This window comes from Triticum dicoccoides, chromosome 4A (genome assembly GCF_002162155.2).
Source record: "Triticum dicoccoides isolate Atlit2015 ecotype Zavitan chromosome 4A, WEW_v2.0, whole genome shotgun sequence".
Lineage (NCBI taxonomy): Eukaryota > Viridiplantae > Streptophyta > Magnoliopsida > Poales > Poaceae > Triticum > Triticum dicoccoides.
The window spans coordinates 94,838,295-94,856,749 of NC_041386.1; positions in this window are offsets into that span (position 1 = coordinate 94,838,295).

The following is an 18,455-nucleotide window of genomic DNA, read 5'->3' on the forward strand; positions in this document are numbered from 1 at the left end:
AACAAACGCTTTTATTTAATGCCTTTTAGCTAGGCATAATGATTTCGACGATGCTCGCATAAAAGATAAGTATTGAAACACAAAGAGAGCATCATGAAGCACGTGGAAAGCACATTTAAGTCTAACCCACTTCCTATGCATAGGGATTTTGTGATCAAACAATTTATGGGAACAAGAATCAACTAGCATAGGAAGGCAAAACAAGTGCAACTTTAAAACTTTCAACACATAGAGAGGAAACTTGATATTATTGCAATTCCTACAAGCATATGCTCCTCTCTCATAATAATTTTCAGTAGCATCGTGAATGAATTCAACAATATAACTATCACATAAAGCATTCTTTTCATGATCCATAAGCATAGAAACTTTACTACTCTCCACATAAGCAAATTTATTCTCATGAATAGTAGTGGGAGCAAACTCAACAAAATAACTATCATGTGATTGAAAATTGAAATCATGATGACAAGTTTCATGGTTATCTTTATTGTTTATAGCATACATGTCATCACCATAATCATCATAGATAGCAACTTCGTTATCATAGTCAATTGAAACCTCATCAAAAATGGTGGATTCATCACTAAATAAAGTCATGACCTCTTCGAATCCACTTTCATCATTATAATCATCATAAATAGGAGGCATGCAATTATTATAAAAAATTTGCACATCAAATCTTAGGGGACTAAAAATATCATCTTCATCAAATATAGCATCCCCAAGCTTATGGCTTTGCATATCGTTAGCATCATGGATATTCAGAGAATTCATACTAAGAACATTGCAATCATGCTCATCATTTATACCAAACATTCTTTTTAATTCTTCTGCTATCAATTGAGCACAATTTTCCTTTCCATCATTTTCACGGAAGACATTATAAAGATGAACAATATGATGCAACCTCAATTCCATTTTTTGTACTTTTCTTTTACAAACCAAACTAGTGATAAAACAAGAAACTAAAAGATTCAATTGCAAGATCTAAAGATATACCTTCAAGCACTCACCTCCCCGACAACGGCGCAAGAAAAGATCTTGATGTCTACTACACAACTTTATTCTTCTAGACACGTGTTGGGCCTCCAAGCGCAGAGTTTTGTAGGATAGTAGCAATTTTCCCTTTAGTGGATGACCTAAGGTTTATCAATCCGTGGGAGGCATAGGAGGAAGATGATCTCTCTCAAACAACCCTGCAACCAAATAATGGAAACTCTCTTATGTCCCCAACACACCAAATATAATGGTAATTTGTATAGGTGCACTAGTTCGGCGAAGAGATGGTGACACAAGTGTAATATGGATAGTAGATATTGGTTTTTGTAATAAGAACAATAAAAAACAGCAAGGTGGCAATTGATAAAACAGAGCACAAACGGTATTGCAATGCTTGAAAATGAGGCCTGGGGTCCATACTTTCGCTAGTGCAATCTCTCAATAGTGCTAATATAACTGCATCATATAACCATCCCTCAACGTGCGATGAAGAATCACTCCAAAGTTCCTATATAGCGGAGAACATAAGAAGAAATTGTTTGTAGGGTATGAAACCAACTCGAAGCTATTCTTTCCGATCGATCTATCCAAGAGTTCGTACTAAAATAACACCAAATAATTTCAGATTCATAATACTCAATCCAACACAGAGAGCTTCAAAGAGTTCCCCAAGGTTTCTACCGGAGAAACAAAGACAAGAACGTGCATCAACCCCTATGCGTAGATTACCCCAATGTCACCTCGGGAATCTGCGAGTTGAGTGCCAAATCATATATCAAGTGAATCAATAAAATACCCCATTGTCACCACGGGTATCCATACGCAAGACATATATCAAGTCCTCTCAAATCCATAAAAGTATTCAATCCGATAAACTGAAATCTCAAAGGGAAAAGTCAATTCATAACAAGACAGAGAGGGGGAAACACCATATGATCCGACTATATTAACAAAGCCCACGATACATCAAGATTTTGACATCTCAAGAACACGAGAGAGAGAGAGAGATTAAACACATAGCTACTGGTACAAACCCTCAGCCCTGAGGGTGGACTACTCCTTCCTCATCGTGGTGGCCGCCGGGATGATGAAGATGGCCATCAGTGATGATTCCCCCTCTGGCGGAGTGCCAGAACAAGGTCTAGATTGATTTTCGGTGGTTACAGAGGCCTGCGGTGGCGGAACTTCTGATCTAGGTTAACCCCGAGGGTTTTTGGAATATTTAGGAATTTATAGGGTAAAGAGGGGGTGCGGGAGGCCACTAAGGTGGGCACAACCCACCTGGGCGTGCCTGGGCCTCCAGGCGCGCCCTGGTGGGTTGTGCCCCCTCGGGGCACCCCCCAGGTGCTTCTTTGGCCCACTGGATGTCTTCTGGTCCATAAAAAATCCACAAAAAGTTTCGCGGTGTTTGGACTCCATTTGGTATTGATTTCCTGTGATGTAAAAAACAAGCAAAAAACATAAACTAGCACTGGGCACTGGATCAATAGGTTAGTCCAAAAAAATGATATAAAGTTGGTATAAAATGATTGTAAAACATCCAAGAATGATAATATAACAGTGTGAATACTTCATAAATTATAGATACGTTGGAGACGTATCAAAGAGCATATCATATCGCAGGGTTTGGATGCACCGTCGAAGTTTGCACCACAACTCAAGGTGAGTAAGGGCAATGCAAGGTACCGAAGAGGCCAGCAAAATGCGAAAGGGTGAGGGTGCATATAATCCATGGACTCAACATTAGTCATAAAGAACTCACATACTTATTGCAAAAGTTTATTAGCCCTCGAAGCAAAATACTACTCCCTCCGTTCCTTTATCTAAGGTGCATTTTTTACAAAAATTTCACAATGTAAGGTGTATTTGTTGTAATCTCACTTAATCACTATTTTACCCCTCCACCGCCACATACATGGTAGTTATCCTCCTGATGCTAAAATCAAGCCAACCACTTAATGTGTTTGTTGGGAAAAAAGGGCCCCATCGTTTTGTTAGGAAATTGTATATCCTCCCGTCACATGCAATCCCATTTTTTATTGTTTCCTCCTTGAGAGCGTAGATGACATCTTTCTCTTCCTCCATGAACAGACACCCTTTCTCTTCCACCATGGATCCATTCACGCTGGAGGAAGATAGGTTCAACTCATTGATGCATGTTTTTAGCCAAGAGGATGATCCCGCTATGGAACTATTCAGTCAGGTGAAAGAAACGGCTATGGAACTATTCAGTCAGGTGGAAGAAACGAACAAGTCCTTGGGCCTGTTTAGTGAGGTGCAAGACCACGGCTGGTGTCTCGCTAAGGACTCCTCGCCTGTGTTGTCCGGCGTGAAGCTCGCTGACCAGATTTTGCATGATGCGGCCATGGCCGACAGCGGCGGTGTCCAACAAGCCAGGTTATTGCGCACACATGGTGCTCGACATCCGGTCTGTAACTTCTTCCAAGGCGGGAATCGCCATCGTCAACGAGGTCATGAACTACGCGGTGTCCGAACCATACGCCGCATCGGCCTCTTGAAGCATGCCATGTCAAGCAATGCTCAGCGCTCTGACCTTTGCCGTATGTATGGAATATCCATCATGTCAAATAACATCACTGATTTTTGGTTAGCCCCACTTATACGTTTGCTTTTCTCCATCATATTCTACATGTAGTATGACATGCCTTGTTCTAACTTTTAGCGCCATAACTGGAGGCATCGATCAAGGGGAGCACCAATATGGCGAGGAGAACGATAAGAGCAACATGGTAAATGATAAGGCCATAAAGAATGATGAGGTGGATAGCGATGCTGAGACAATCGACTTCGAGTTTGAAGCAATGCAAGCTGCTAGGGCAAGTGAAGTGTGTGTGGAACGATTTTATGCCACTGATTCAATGTCGGACTCGGTACCCCCAGGAATGGAATCGTATAGGGATTTCATACTGAAGTCCTTGATGACATCGTATGATCCAAAGATGATGACGAAATGACCACGTAATCAGTGACGCAACTACTCTTTGTTTAGCACTAGACATTTGGTGTGATTTCAGAAATTGTCATTGTGCCCAAAGTCTTTTTTGTATTGCATGAGTTTGTTAAGTGGCACCATACTTTAATAATGGCATGAATGAAGCACATTTTGTTGGTTACTTTTACTTGCAATGTTCTACTCTCAAAGCAAAAGATAAGTCGAAGTGATGGAGTAGTAAGCATCACCAAAAAAAGAACAATGAGTTCTTTTAAGATTACTCGATGGCATGGAGTAATAAGCATCAAAAAACAAAGAACGAGTTCTCTAAGATCATGAATAATGCTACAAGTACCATACGAGTATGCTTAAATTCAGGACTGTATAGATAACAAATTCGCTAAGTTTATTAATGATAACAAGCCACAAGAAATACATCAAGCATCTGGAAGGGCCTCAATAGAAGCAATTACAACATCGGCATCGCAGGGTATTATGTCCGGAAGCATTTCGAGTGCCGCCAAAAATGACTTCCTCATGTGCGGGACCTTGTACCGGTTACCTCCTTTCTGCTTCAGTACCTCGCGCATGCATGACTGAAGGGTAAGAAAAATAAGATTGCTTCTCTCAGCCGGGTATGTGTCATATGCTTTTTTCACCTTCGCAACAATATCAGCAATTTTACCAGGGGACATCTTCTCAAAAAGAGCCTGAAGTGCCGCAAAGAACCCTAAGTCAAGAATGTTCAAAACAGGTGAGTTTGGCGGCTGACATGTAAGCCTAATATCCCATCCATATGCCTGTGCTGCTACACAAAGCACACTGTCATTCACAGAAATATGGGTCTTTGCATTATCTTGCTGAATGTATATTATGCGTCCGCGTTCCGAAGCCGGCCACAAAGCCTTGATGGCAGGTAGAAGCTTGTTCACCATATAATCTCTACCAGCATCCTTTGTCACCGACGACAAAACCTTGGTTACCTCTTCCCCCCTCTCACGGTAAGGGCTATGCCTCTTTGCAAAGTCCTGATATGTGAACGGCCAAATTCCAATCTTGCCATCAAATGTCATGACACCATGATCATCATAACGAGGCCTTGCTACCGCTGCCAAGAACTCACTTTCTCAATAAATCCCTTGCTCTGTGTGCTGCGATAGGGCTCTTCTTCATCAGGTGCCAAGTAGTAGTTCTGAGTACCTTTAGTGCAGTAGAAGCACTTCTCATCAATATGAATGACATTGTACAAGCCTTTAAATGTTGTTTCTTCAGGCACACTTAGTTCATCCAACATGGATAAACAAAACCGAATCCAACCTAGCTTGTTGTCATCAGTTAGTGTGGATTTAATTGAATTTGTATGGCGCTTCAGTCTTCCCTCCTTCAACCTTCTCCATAATGTTGTCTTCGCCATTTTAAGCTCATTAGCAAGATCTTTGAACGTAGTTCTTTTGCTCAACTCAATATGTTTTATGGCATCCGAATCAAATGGTATCTTCTTGCGGCCATAAGTTTTCACCCTTTTGTTTGCTACCCCATGAATACCACCAGCTCGCTCGCCTTTCAACCATATGTTTTTAACAGTCCAGTAATTAACTTGACAAAGCTCTGCCACCTCCTCAACCACCCCTTGTTTTAGTACGCCTTGATTTGTCCGCTCTAATATCATGGCATAAAATTCTTGCTTTTGATTGTCTTGGTACCATTTTTGCTTCTTTTTTCTATTAGCATTTGAGCCTACAGAACATTCAAAACAAGAACTGAATTACTTTCAGCTAAAATGAACTATAATTCTCTAGAAATTAACAAGAATTTAGTGCCACAGATTACTCATAGTGACATCAAACAAGGACTAACTTAAATAACTCATGGAGTAGACTAACCATTGTTGTTGTCGGTCTCAGCTACTTCAGCTTGTACTACAAGGCCACTCTCCGGAACAACACCTTTGTTCAACTCCACACAGATGCATGGGTTAACGTTGTCGGCGGGGCTGGTTGCATCATTGTCGCTGCCATCTACCAAAGATGGAACACCTTCAGTACAGTCACCTTGGTTAACGTTGCCAGCAGGGCTGGTTGCATCATTATCGCTGCCATTTACTGAAGGTGGAACACCTTCGGTACAATCACCTTGGTTAATGTTGTCGGCGGGGCTTGTTGCATCATTGGTGCTGCCATTTAGTGAAGATGGAACAACTTCGACACGGCCGCCTTGCCACTTTGTCAGAGCCGGGCGCATTCTGCTGTGACCAGCCAAGCCCAAGCGTCGACGACCACGTCGAGCGTCACTAGCGTCCCCGACAGAATTGTCCTCACCTCCACGGGCACACCTGACGACAGGACCAGCAAGTAGCACCGCACGCATGCATTTAAGCATGACATCATGTGCACCACGAGCACATCCAAGACCCGCATACACACTGGCAGCTTCTTCCCCTTCCGAGCCATCGCATCCACCACCAACATCTACTCCGTGGCCTGAGTCGTGTGCGGACATATAACATGCCGCATCAACCCCTTGGTCATCGGTGGCGATGTTCGCAAGATGGCAGGGGAACATAACAACCGTTCCCTGGAGGAATACTTCACCGGTACAGCGCGCACGAGAATTTATAAGAATATGTTCACTGTCGAAGAGATAGGCCCTGGTGGTACCAAGCCGGATTGCCCCCGGATAGAAGGTCTGCGTACTTCTGAGCGGAACCATCATGCAAAAGGACACCGGCCACCACTTCTCCGTTGGATTCACCGGCGGCCTTGCACTGTATTCCATCCTCTGCGTGGCCTCGTCCACCAGTGCCTCGGCGATCGACCTGTGCAGAGATGGTGACACAATGGGTCAAGTACTACCCAGAGTACATGATCTGGTTCAAGGAATATGGAATACATACAGTACATACCTATGAAGACTGTGTTGCATCCACTGCATGGCCGCGTCCGTCGGCATGTTGGCCTCGCGCGCGTCCACGCCCGCCGGCGCGTTGGCCGTGGCCGTGTCCGCGTCCGCGCCCGCCAGCACATTGGCCGTGCCCGCGTCCGCGCCCGCCGGTGCCTTGGCCATGCCCGCGGCCCCGCGTCTTCCATTGGCGTGTGTACGTCAAGTTGCCCGTGCTCGGCAGAAGCACCTCGCGTGTGTTTCAGGAGGTACGCCTCATGGTTGGCTTCTTTGCTGGCATCAAGTCAATCATGCTGGCGTCCATTGCCATCATCGAGCGCATGCTCAACTTCTACATGGAGCCCGCAATGAAAAAATTATCCCGCTATTACTGCATCAAGGTGAGATTGCAGAAGAACATATCATCATCGGAGTCATCGGAAGCTAGCCAGTCATAGTCGTATCCAAGATCACCGGCACTGTCTTCTTTCTCCTCTATTGAATCCCAATTAGGTGCCAGATGCAAGTCTAGATCAACCATTTTTTGTTGGCCATGTACTGAAAGAAGGGGGGAAATGAAGAAAACCAGGGGGAGTTGACTCATTTTGTACACAAAAACATATTTTAAAATCTTCATTATCTTGGCGCCAAGTTACTTCCCTCCCTTTTTCTGATGGCTGCGCGAACACATGGGTACGCATTTTCGTATAGGAGGTAAGACAATTATTTGCATCCCTGATTTGTTGGGATGCGCGGACCGCATGTGCCATGCAAGGCCGACAACATATCTGCATGCATCGGCCAAATCAGTGGAGGCTCACGTAATTGATTTCCAGCGCTAAACTAATACCAGGGGTAGTATTGTCCCAGATGCTCCAAAAATTGCTGCCTTGGTCACCGAGCTGGAAAAAATGCACCTTAGATAAAGGAACGGAGGGAGTACTACGCAAGCTCCTAGGGGATAGATTGGTAGGAAAAGACCACCGCTCGTCCCCGACCGCCACTCATAAGGAAGACAATCAAAAATAAATCATGCTCCAATTTCATAGCATAACGAGAGATCATACGGGCATGCTTCGGGAATCACAAACCTTAACACAAATATTCTTACTAAACCACAATTACTCACTAGGATGACCTTAATATCACCATCTTTATATCTCAAAATGAATGCAAGGAATCAAACTTCTCATATATTCAATGATCTTCATGAAAGTTTTTATTATATCCCTCTTGAATACCCATCATCTTAGAAATAAATTCATAACATAAGCGAATTGTCGTACTATTTATAAGACTCTCGAAATAATATAAGTGAAGCATGATACTTCATCAGTTTCTTCAAAATATAACCACCGCCATGCTCTAAAAATATATAAGTGAAGCACTAGAGCAACTACCTAGATCAAAAGATATAAGTGAAGCACATAGAGTATTCTAATAAATTCACGATTAATGTGTGTCCCTCTCAAAAGATGTGTCCAGTGAGGATGATTGTGGCAAACTAAAGAGCAAATAAAGCAAAGACTCGTATAATACAAGATGCTCCAAGCAAAACACATATCATGTGGTGAATAAAAATATAGCCTCAAGTAATTTACGGATGGATTGTAGACAAAAGAGGGGATACCATTCGGGGCATCCCCAAGCTTAGATGCGTCTTTGTCCTTGAATATTACCTTGGGGTGCCATGGGCATCCCCAGGATTAGGCTCTTTCCACTCCTTATTCCATATTCCACCGAAACTTCACCCAAAACTTGAAAACTTCACAACACAAAACTCGATAGAAAACTCATGAGATCCGTTAGTATAATAAAGCAAATCACCACCTTTAGGTAATGTTGTAAACTCATTCCAATTTTATACTTGCATTATATCTACTATATTCTAACTTCACCGTGGTTCATACCCCTTGATACTACACATAGATTCATCAAAATAAATGAACAACACACTAAAAACAGAATCTGTCAAAAACAGAACGGTCTGTACTAATCTGGACTTTAGCCAAACTTTTGTAACACCAATTTTTTTGAAAACTTAGGACAATGTAGAAAATTCATATATCAATGTTGTGTAAAAAATTAGAGTTTTATCCCGCTCTAGTGAATTTTAACAGTTCTGCTACTGGACGCAAAATTTTCTGTTTTTCAGCAAAATCAAATCAACTATCACCCAAATCATCCCAAAGGTCTTACTTGGCACAAACACTAACTAAAACACAATAATAATAGAAGTATAATGGTTAATTTATTTAAAAACAGGAAAGAAAAATATTGGGTTGTCTCCCAACAAGCACTTTTCTTTAAAGCCTTTTAAGATAGGATTGAGATTTCAATGATGCTCACATGAAAGATAGCAATTGAAACACGAAGAGAGCATCATGAAACATGTGGCAAACCAATTTAATTCCAACATGCTTCCTATGCACAAGCATTTTATAAGCAAACAAATTATCAAGGCAAGCAAAAAACTAGCATATGTAAGGTAGAAGAATAAAACATTGACGATCTCAACATAACGAGAGGTAAATTTAGTAACATGAAAATTTCTACCACAATGTTTTACTCTCTCATAATAATTACATGTAGGATCATAATCAAATTCAAAAGTATAGCTATCATATAAAATTTTCTCTTCATGATCCACATGCATAAAAGTTTTATAATCTTCCAAGATAGTGGGATTAACATCAACTAAAGTCTTGACCTCTCGAGACCCACTTAATAAAAAAACATAAGATTTAATACTCTCCAAATATGTGGTATTATTTTTACCTAGAGTTGACACTCTCCCAAATATAATTTCAATATTATTGCAAACATTATTATCAATGTCATATTCATCATGAGGCTTAAATAAATTTCCAAGATCATAAGAAGAATCGCCCCAATCATGATCATTGCAGTAAGTAGTGTACATAAAAAATTAGCATCCCCAATCTTGGGTTTTGCATACTATTAGCACAACTGACATTAATAGAATTATAATAACATCACTGCAATCATGCCTTTTCATTCAAGGAGCTATCAAGTGTGGGTGCAGTAACAATAATTTCATGTTTAACATAATGAACTATTGCAAGTTCATCTCCATGAGTATAATTAATATTGGCATCATGGCCATAAGAATAGCAAACATCATGTTCATTGAAGAAAATATGCCCTAAAGGCAATAATAAAGTTGTTATTTATATTTCATTATATTATATCATGATAAATGTTTATTATTCATGCCAGAATTTTATTAACCGGAAACTTGATACATGAGTGGATACATAGACAAAACACAGTGTCCCTAGTAAGCCTCTACTAGACTAGCTCGTTAATCAAAGATGGTTAAGTTTCCTAACCATAGACATGTGTTGCCATTTGATAAACGGGATCACATCATTAGGAGAATGATGTGATGGACAAGACCCATCCGTTAGCTTAGCATAATGATCGTTAAGTTTTATTGCTATTGCTTTCTTCATGTCATATACATATTCCTTTGACTATGAGATTATGCAACTCCCGGATACCAGAGGAATACCCTGTGTGCTATCAAACATCACAACGCAACTGGGTGGTTATAAAGATGCTCTATAGGTATCTCCGAAGGTGTTTGTTGGGTTGGCATAGAACGAGATTAGGATTTGTCACTCCGAGTATCAGAGAGGTATCTCTGGGCCCTCTCGGTAATGCACATCATAATAAGCCTTGCAAGCAATGTGACTAATGAGTTAGTTGCGGGATGATGCATTACGGAATGATTAAAGAGGCTTGCCGGTAATGAGATTGAAATAGGTATGAAGATACCGATGATCGAATCTCGGGAAAGTAACATACCGATGACAAAGGGAATAACATATGTTTTCATTATAGTTTGACCGATAAAGATCTTCGTAGAATATGTAGGAACCAATATGAGCATCCAGGTTCTGCTATTGGTTATTGACTGGAGAGGTGTCTTGGTCATGTCTACATAGTTCTCGAACCCGTAGGGTCCGCACGCTTAACGTTCGATGACAATTTGTATTATATGAGTTATGTGATTTGGTGACCGAATGTTGTTCGGAGTCCCAGATGAGATCACGGACATGACGAGGAATCTTGAAATAGTCGAGAGGTAAAGATTCATATATAGGACGATAGCATTCGGACATCGGAAGTATTCTAGGGGTACCGGGTACGTATTGGGTCACCGGAAGGGGTTCCGGGCAACCGCCGGCAAAGATATGGGCCTTTTTGGGCCAACGGCGGGACAGACTAGCCCCTAGTGGGCTGGTGCGCCCCCATATAGGCCGAATAGGAGGATAAGGAAGGAGGGGAAGGGAGAAAGGAAAGGGGAGGATTCGGCCTCCCCCTTCCCTTCTCTCATCCCCTCTCTTTCCTTCCCCCTCTCACACTTATGGAAGGGGGAGGCCGACTTGTGGGAGGCGCCCAAGTAGGATTACTCCTATTTGGGGTGCCACTTGCTTCCCCTCTCCATCTCCCACCCATATATATATATAGTGCTACTATTCATCACCCAGGGTGCAGAATAAATTATTCTTCACCCGAGGTAATCTTACGATCGCTTCCTAAATAAATTACGTTTACAATATAAATAGTTACATGCATATTGATTAAATATGTAAAATTTAGTATAAAAAAAGGTCATAAGACCAGAAAAATCATATTTTATGTACATTTTACACTATGTTCTTACATTCGTAATTTTATGTAACATAAAATACTTTTTACGGCGAGTACATATTTTCTTACGTTCTCTTTTTATGTATGAAATAAGACAAAATTTACAAAACGTAAAAATATGTTGCATTGATGTCAAATTAGAGAGGGGGTGAAGAATAACTATTCCTCACTCAGGGTGACGAATAGCGTGACCCTATATATATATATATATATATATATATATATATATATATATATGTGGGGGGGGCACCACTAGAACATACAACATTGATTCCTAGCCGTGTGCGGCGCCCCCCTCCACAAATTACGCCTCCGATCATACTCACGTAGTGCTTAGGCGAAGCCCTGCGCGGATCACTTCACCATCACCGTCACCACGCTGTCGTGCTGACGGAACTCTCCCTCGACACTTTGCTGGATCAAGAGTTCGAGGGACGTCATCGAGCTGAACGTGTGCAAAACTCGGAGGTGCCGTACGTTCGGTGCTTGACCGGTCGGAACGAGAAGAAGTTCGACTACAACAACAGTGTTGTCAAATGCTTCCGCTTTCGGTCTACGAGGGTACGTGGACACACTCTCCCCCTCTCATTACTATGCATCTCCTAGATAGATCTTGCGTGAGGGTAGGAAAATTTTGAAATTGCATGCTACATTCCTCAACAGTGGCATCCGAGCCAGGTCTTTGCATAGATAATATGCATGAGTAGAACACAAAGAGTTGTGGGCGGTGATAGTCATACTGCTTACCACCGACGTCTTATTTTGATTCGGTGGTATTGTTGGATGAAGCGGCCCAGACCAACCTTACATGACCACATTCATGAGACCAGTTCCACCGACAGACATGCAACTTGTTTTGCATAAAGGTGGATGGCGGGTGTCTGTTTCTCCAACTTTAGTTGAATCGAATTTTACTATGGCAGGTCCTTGTTGAAGGTTAAAACAACAAACTTGACGAAAGATCGTTGTGGTTTTGATGCGTGGGTAAGAACGGTTCTTACTAGAAGCCCATAGCAGCCAGGTAAAACTTGCAACAACAAAGTAGAGGACGTCTAACTTGTTTTTGTAGGGCATGTTGTGATGTGATATGGTCAAGACATGATGTGATATACATTATTGTATGAGATGACCATATTTTGTAAAAGTTATCGGCAACTGGCAGGAGCCCTATGGTTGTCGCTTTATTGTATGAAAAGCAAAAGCCATATAATTGCTTTACTTTATCACTATGCGTTAGCGATAGTTGTAGAAGCAATAGTTGGCGAGACGACAACGATGCTACAATGGAGATCAAGGTGTCTAGCCGGTGATGATGGAGATCATGACGGTCCTTTGGAGATGGAGATCAAAGACACAAGATGATGATGGCCATATCATGGCAAATATTTTGATTGCATGTGATGTTTATCTTTTATGCATCTTATTTTGCTTAGGACGGCGGTAGCATTATAAGATGATCCTTTAACAAAATTTCAAGGTATAAGTGTTCTCCCCGAGTATGCACCGTTGCGACAGTTCGTCGTGCCGAGACACTACGTGATCATCGGGTGTGATAAGCTCTACATTCACATACAACGGGTGCAAGACAGTTTTGCACGTGCGGAATACTCAGGTTAAACTTGACGAGCCTAGCATATACAGACATGGCCTCGGAACACTAGAGACCGAAAGGTCGAACGTGAATCATATAGTAGATATGATCAACATAGAGATGTTCACCATTGATGACTACTCCATCTCACGGGATGATCAGACATGGTTTAGTTGATTTGGATCACGTATCATTTAGATGACTTGAGGGATGTCTATCTAAGTGGGAGTTCTTAAGTAATATGATTAGTTGAACTTAATTTATCATGAACTTAGTCCTGATAGTATTTGCATATCTATGTTGTAGATCAATAGCTAGCGTATAGCTCCCTTGTTTTATTTTTTGATATGTTCCTAGAGAAAAACTATGTTGAAAGATGATAGTAGAAATGATGCAGATTGGGTCCGTGATCTAAAGATTGTCCTCATTGCTGCACAGAAGAATTATGTCCTTGATGCACCGCTAGGTGACAGACCTATTGCAGGAGCAGATGCAGACGTTATGAACGTTTGGCAAGCTCAGTATGATGACTACTTGATAGTTTAGTGCGCCATGCTTTACGGCTTAGAACCGGGACTTCAAAAATGTTTTGAACGCCATGGAGCATATAAGATGTTCCAAGAGCTGAAATTGGTATTTCAGACTCATGCCCGAGTCAAGAGGTATGAGACCTCTGACAAGTACTTTGCCTACAAGATGGAGGAGAGTAGCTCAACCAGTGAGCATGTGCTCAGAATGTCTGAGTACTACAATCGCTTGAATCAAGTGGGAGTTAATCTTCCAGATAAGATAGTGATTGACAGAGTTCTCTAGTCACTATCACCAAGTTACTGGAACTCCGTGATGAACTATAATATGCAAGGGATGCCAAAAATGATTCCCAAGCTCTTCGTGATGCTAAAATTGGTGAAGGTAGAATTCAAGAAAGAGCATCAAGTGTTGATCATTAACAAGACCACTAGTTTCAAGAGAAGGGGCAAAGGAAAAGAAAGGGAACTTCAAGAAAGAATGGCAAGCAAGTTGCCACTCACGTGAAGAAACCCAAAGCTAGACCTAAGCCTGAAACTGAGTGCTTCTACTGTAAAGGAAATGGTCACTGGAAGCGGAACTACCCCAATTACTTGGCAGATAAGAAGGATGGCAAACTGTACAAAGGTATATTTGATATACATGTTATTGATGTGTACTTTACTAGTGTTCATAGTAACCCCCAGGGTATTTGATACTGATTCAGTTGCTAAGATTAGTAACTCGAAACGCGAATTGCAAAATGAACAGAGACTAGTTAAGGGAGAGGTGATGATGTGTGTTGGAAGTGATTCCAAGGTTGATAAGATCACCATCGCACACTCCCTCTACCTTCGAGATTAGTGTTGGACCAAAATAAATGTTATTTGGTGTTTGCATTGAGCATGAATATGATTGGATCATGTTTATTGCGATATGGTTATTCATTTAAGTCAGAGAATAATTGTTGTTCTGTTTACATGAATAAAACATTCTATGGTCATACACCTAATGTAAATGGTTTATTGAATCTCGATCGTAGTGATTCACATATTCATAATATTGATGCCAAAAGATCCAAAGTTGATAATGATAGTGCAACATATTTGTGGCACTCCGTTTAGGTCATATTGGTGTAAAGCGCATGAAGAAACTCCATACGGATGGATTTTTGGAACCACTTGATTATGAATCATTTGATACTTGTGAACCATGCCTCATGGCCAAGATGACTAAAAATCCATTCTCTCAAACAATGGAGCGATCCACTGACTTATTGGAAATAATACATACCGATGTATGCGGTCCGATGAGTGTTGAGGCTCGCGGCGGGTATCGTTATTTTCTGACCTTCACAAATGATTTGAGCAGATATGGGTATATCTACTTGATGAAACACAAGTCTAAAACATTTGAAAAGTTCAAAGAATTTCAGAGTGAAGTGGAGAATCATCGTAACAAGAAAATAAAGTTTCTACAATTTGATCGCAGAGGCGAATATTTGAGTTACGAGTTTGGCCTTCATTTAAAAAATGTGGAATAGTTTCACAACTCACGCCACCTGGAACACCACAGCATAATGGTGTGTCCAAACATCATAACCGTACTTTATTAGATATGATGCGATCTATGATGTCTCTTACTGATTTACCACTATCGTTTTGGGGTTGTGCATTAGAGACAACTTCATTCACGTTAATTAGGGCACCGTCTAAATCCGTTGAGATGACACCGTATGAACTATGGTTTAGCAAGAAACCTAAGCTGTCATTTCTTAAAGTTTGGGGTTGTGATGCTTATGTCAAAAAGCTTCAGCCTGACAAGCTCGAACCCAAATCGGAGAAGTGCGTCTTCATACGATACCCAAAAGAAACTATTGGGTACACCTTCTATCACAGATCCGAAGGCAAGATCTTTGTTGCTAAGAATGGATCCTTTCTAGAGAAAGAGTTTCTCTTGAAAGAGGTGAGTGGGAGGAAAGTAGAACTTGATGAGGTAATTGTACCTTCTCTTGAATTGGAAAGTAGCTCATCACAGAAAATTGTTCCCGTTATGCCTGCACCAACTAGTGAGGAAGCTAATGATAGTGATCATGAAACTTCGGATCAAGTTACTATCGAACATCGTAGGTCAATCAGAGCATGTTCTGCACTAGAGTGATACGGTAATCTTGTTTTGGAAGTCATGTTACTAGACCATGACGAACCTATGAACTATGAGGAAGCGATGATGAGCCGAGACTCCGATACATGGCTTGAGGCCATGAAATCTGAGATAGGATCCGTGTATGAGAACAAAGTATGGACTTTGATTGACTTGCCCGATGATCGGCGAGCCATTGAGAATAAATGGATCTTCAAGAGGAAGACGGATGCTGATAGTGGTGTTACTATCTACGAGTACGACTCCATCAACCCCGTTCTCTTGAACGCTTCCGCTTGCGATCTACAAGGGTATGTAGATGCACTCCCCTTTCCCTCGTTGCTAGATAACTCCATAGATTGATCTTGGTGATGCGTAGAAAATTTTAAATTCTGCTACGTTCCCCAACAGTGGTATCAGAGCCAGGTTTATGCGTAGTTTCTATGCACGAGTAGAACACAAAGCAGTTGTGGGCGTCCATATTGTCAATTTACTTGCCGTTACTAGTCTTATCTTGATTCGGCGGCATCGTGGGATGAACATGTACGCTTATGTGATACTGGTTCCACCGACTGACAAGCACTAGTTGCATAAGGTGGCTAGCGGGTGTCTGTCTCTCCCACTTTAGTCGAATCGGATTCGATGAAAAGGGTCCTTATGAAGGGTAAATAGAAATTGGCATATCACCTTGTGGTTTTGGCGTAGGTAAGAAACGTTCTTGCTAAGAAACTATAGCAGCCACGTAAAAACTTGCAACAACAATTAGAGGACGTCTAACTTGTTTTTGCAGCATGTGCCGTGTGATGTGATATGGCCAAAAGGATGTGATGTATGAGATTGATCATGTTCTTGTAATAGGAATCACGACTTGCATGTCGATGAGTATGACAACTGGCAGGAGCCATAGGAGTTGTCTTAATTTATTTATGACCTACATGTCAACATATAACGTCATGTAATTACTTTACTTTATTGCTAAACCGCTAGCCATAGTAGTAGAAGTAATAGATGACGAGACAACTTCATGAAGACACGATGATGGAGATCATGGTGTCGTGCCGGTGACGACGATGATCATGGCGCCCCAAAGATGGAGATCATAAGGAGCAAAATGATATTGGCCATATCATGTCACTATTTGATTACATGTGATGTCTATCATGTTTTACATCTTATTTGCTCAGAACGACGGTAGCTTAAATAAGATGATCCCTCGTAATAATTTCAAGAAAGTGTTCCCCCTAACTGTGCACCGTTGCGAAGGTTCGTTGTTTCGAAGCACCACGTGATGATCGGGTGTGATAGATTCTAACGTTCGAATACAACGGGTGTAAGCCAGATTTACACATGCAATACACTTAGGTTGACTTGACGAGCCTAGCATGTACATACATGGCCTCGGAACACGGAAGACCGAAAGGTCGAGCATGAGTCATATAGAAGATATGATCAACATGAAGATGTTCACCGATGTTGACTAGTCCGTCTCATGTAATGATCGGACACGGCCTAGTTGACTCGGATCATGTTTCACTTAGATGACTAAGGGGATGTCTATCTGAGTGGGAGTTCATTGAATAATTTGATTAGATGAACTTAATTATCATGAACTTAGTCTAAAATCTTTACAATATGTCTTGTAGATCAAATGGCCCACGCTAATGTTGCCCTCAACTTCAATGCGTTCCTAGAGAAAACCAAGATGAAAGATGATGGCAACAACTATACAGACTGGGTCCGGAACCTGAGGATCATCCTCATAGCTGCCAAGAAAGATTATGTCCTAGAAGCACCGCTAGGTGACGCTCCCATCCCAGAGAACCAAGACGTTATGAACGCTTGGCAGCAACGTGCTGATGATTACTCCCTCGTTCAGTGTGGCATGCTTTACAACTTAGAACCGGGGCTCCAAAAGTGTTTTGAGCAACACGGAGCATATGAGATGTTCGAAGAGCTGAAAATGGTTTTCCAAGCTCATGCCCGGGTCGAGAGATATGAAGTCTCCGACAAGTTCTTCAGTTGTAAGATGGAGGAAAATAGTTCTGTCAGTGAGCACATACTCAAAATGTCTGGGTTGCACAACCGCTTGACTCAGCTAGGAGTTAATCTCCAGGATGACGCGGTCATTGACAGAATCCTTCAGTCGCTTCCACCGAGCTATAAGAGCTTTGTGATGAACTTCAATATGCAGGGGATGGAAAAGACCATTCCTGAGGTATATTCAATGCTGAAATCAGCGGAGGTGGAGATCAAAAAGGAACATCAAGTGTTGATGGTGAATAAAACCACTAAGTTTAAGAAAGGCAAGGGTAAGAAGAACTTCAAGAAGGACGGCAAGGGGATTGCCGCGCCCGGTAAGCAAGATGCAGGGAAGAAGCCAAAGAATGGCCCCAAGACCGAGATTGAGTGTTTTTATTGCAGGGAAAGTGGTCACTGGAAGCGGAACTGCCCCAAATACTTAGCGGACAAGAAGGCCGGCAACACTAAAGGTATATGTGATATACATGTAATTGATGTGTACCTTACCATTACTCGTAGTAGCTCCCGGGTATTTAATACCGGTGCGGTTGCTCACATTTGTAACTCAAAGCAGGAGTTGCAGAATAAGCGGAGAATGGTGAAGGACGAGGTGACAATGCGCGTCGGGAATGGTTCCAAGGTCGATGTGATCGCCGTCGGCACACTACCTCTACATTTACCTAC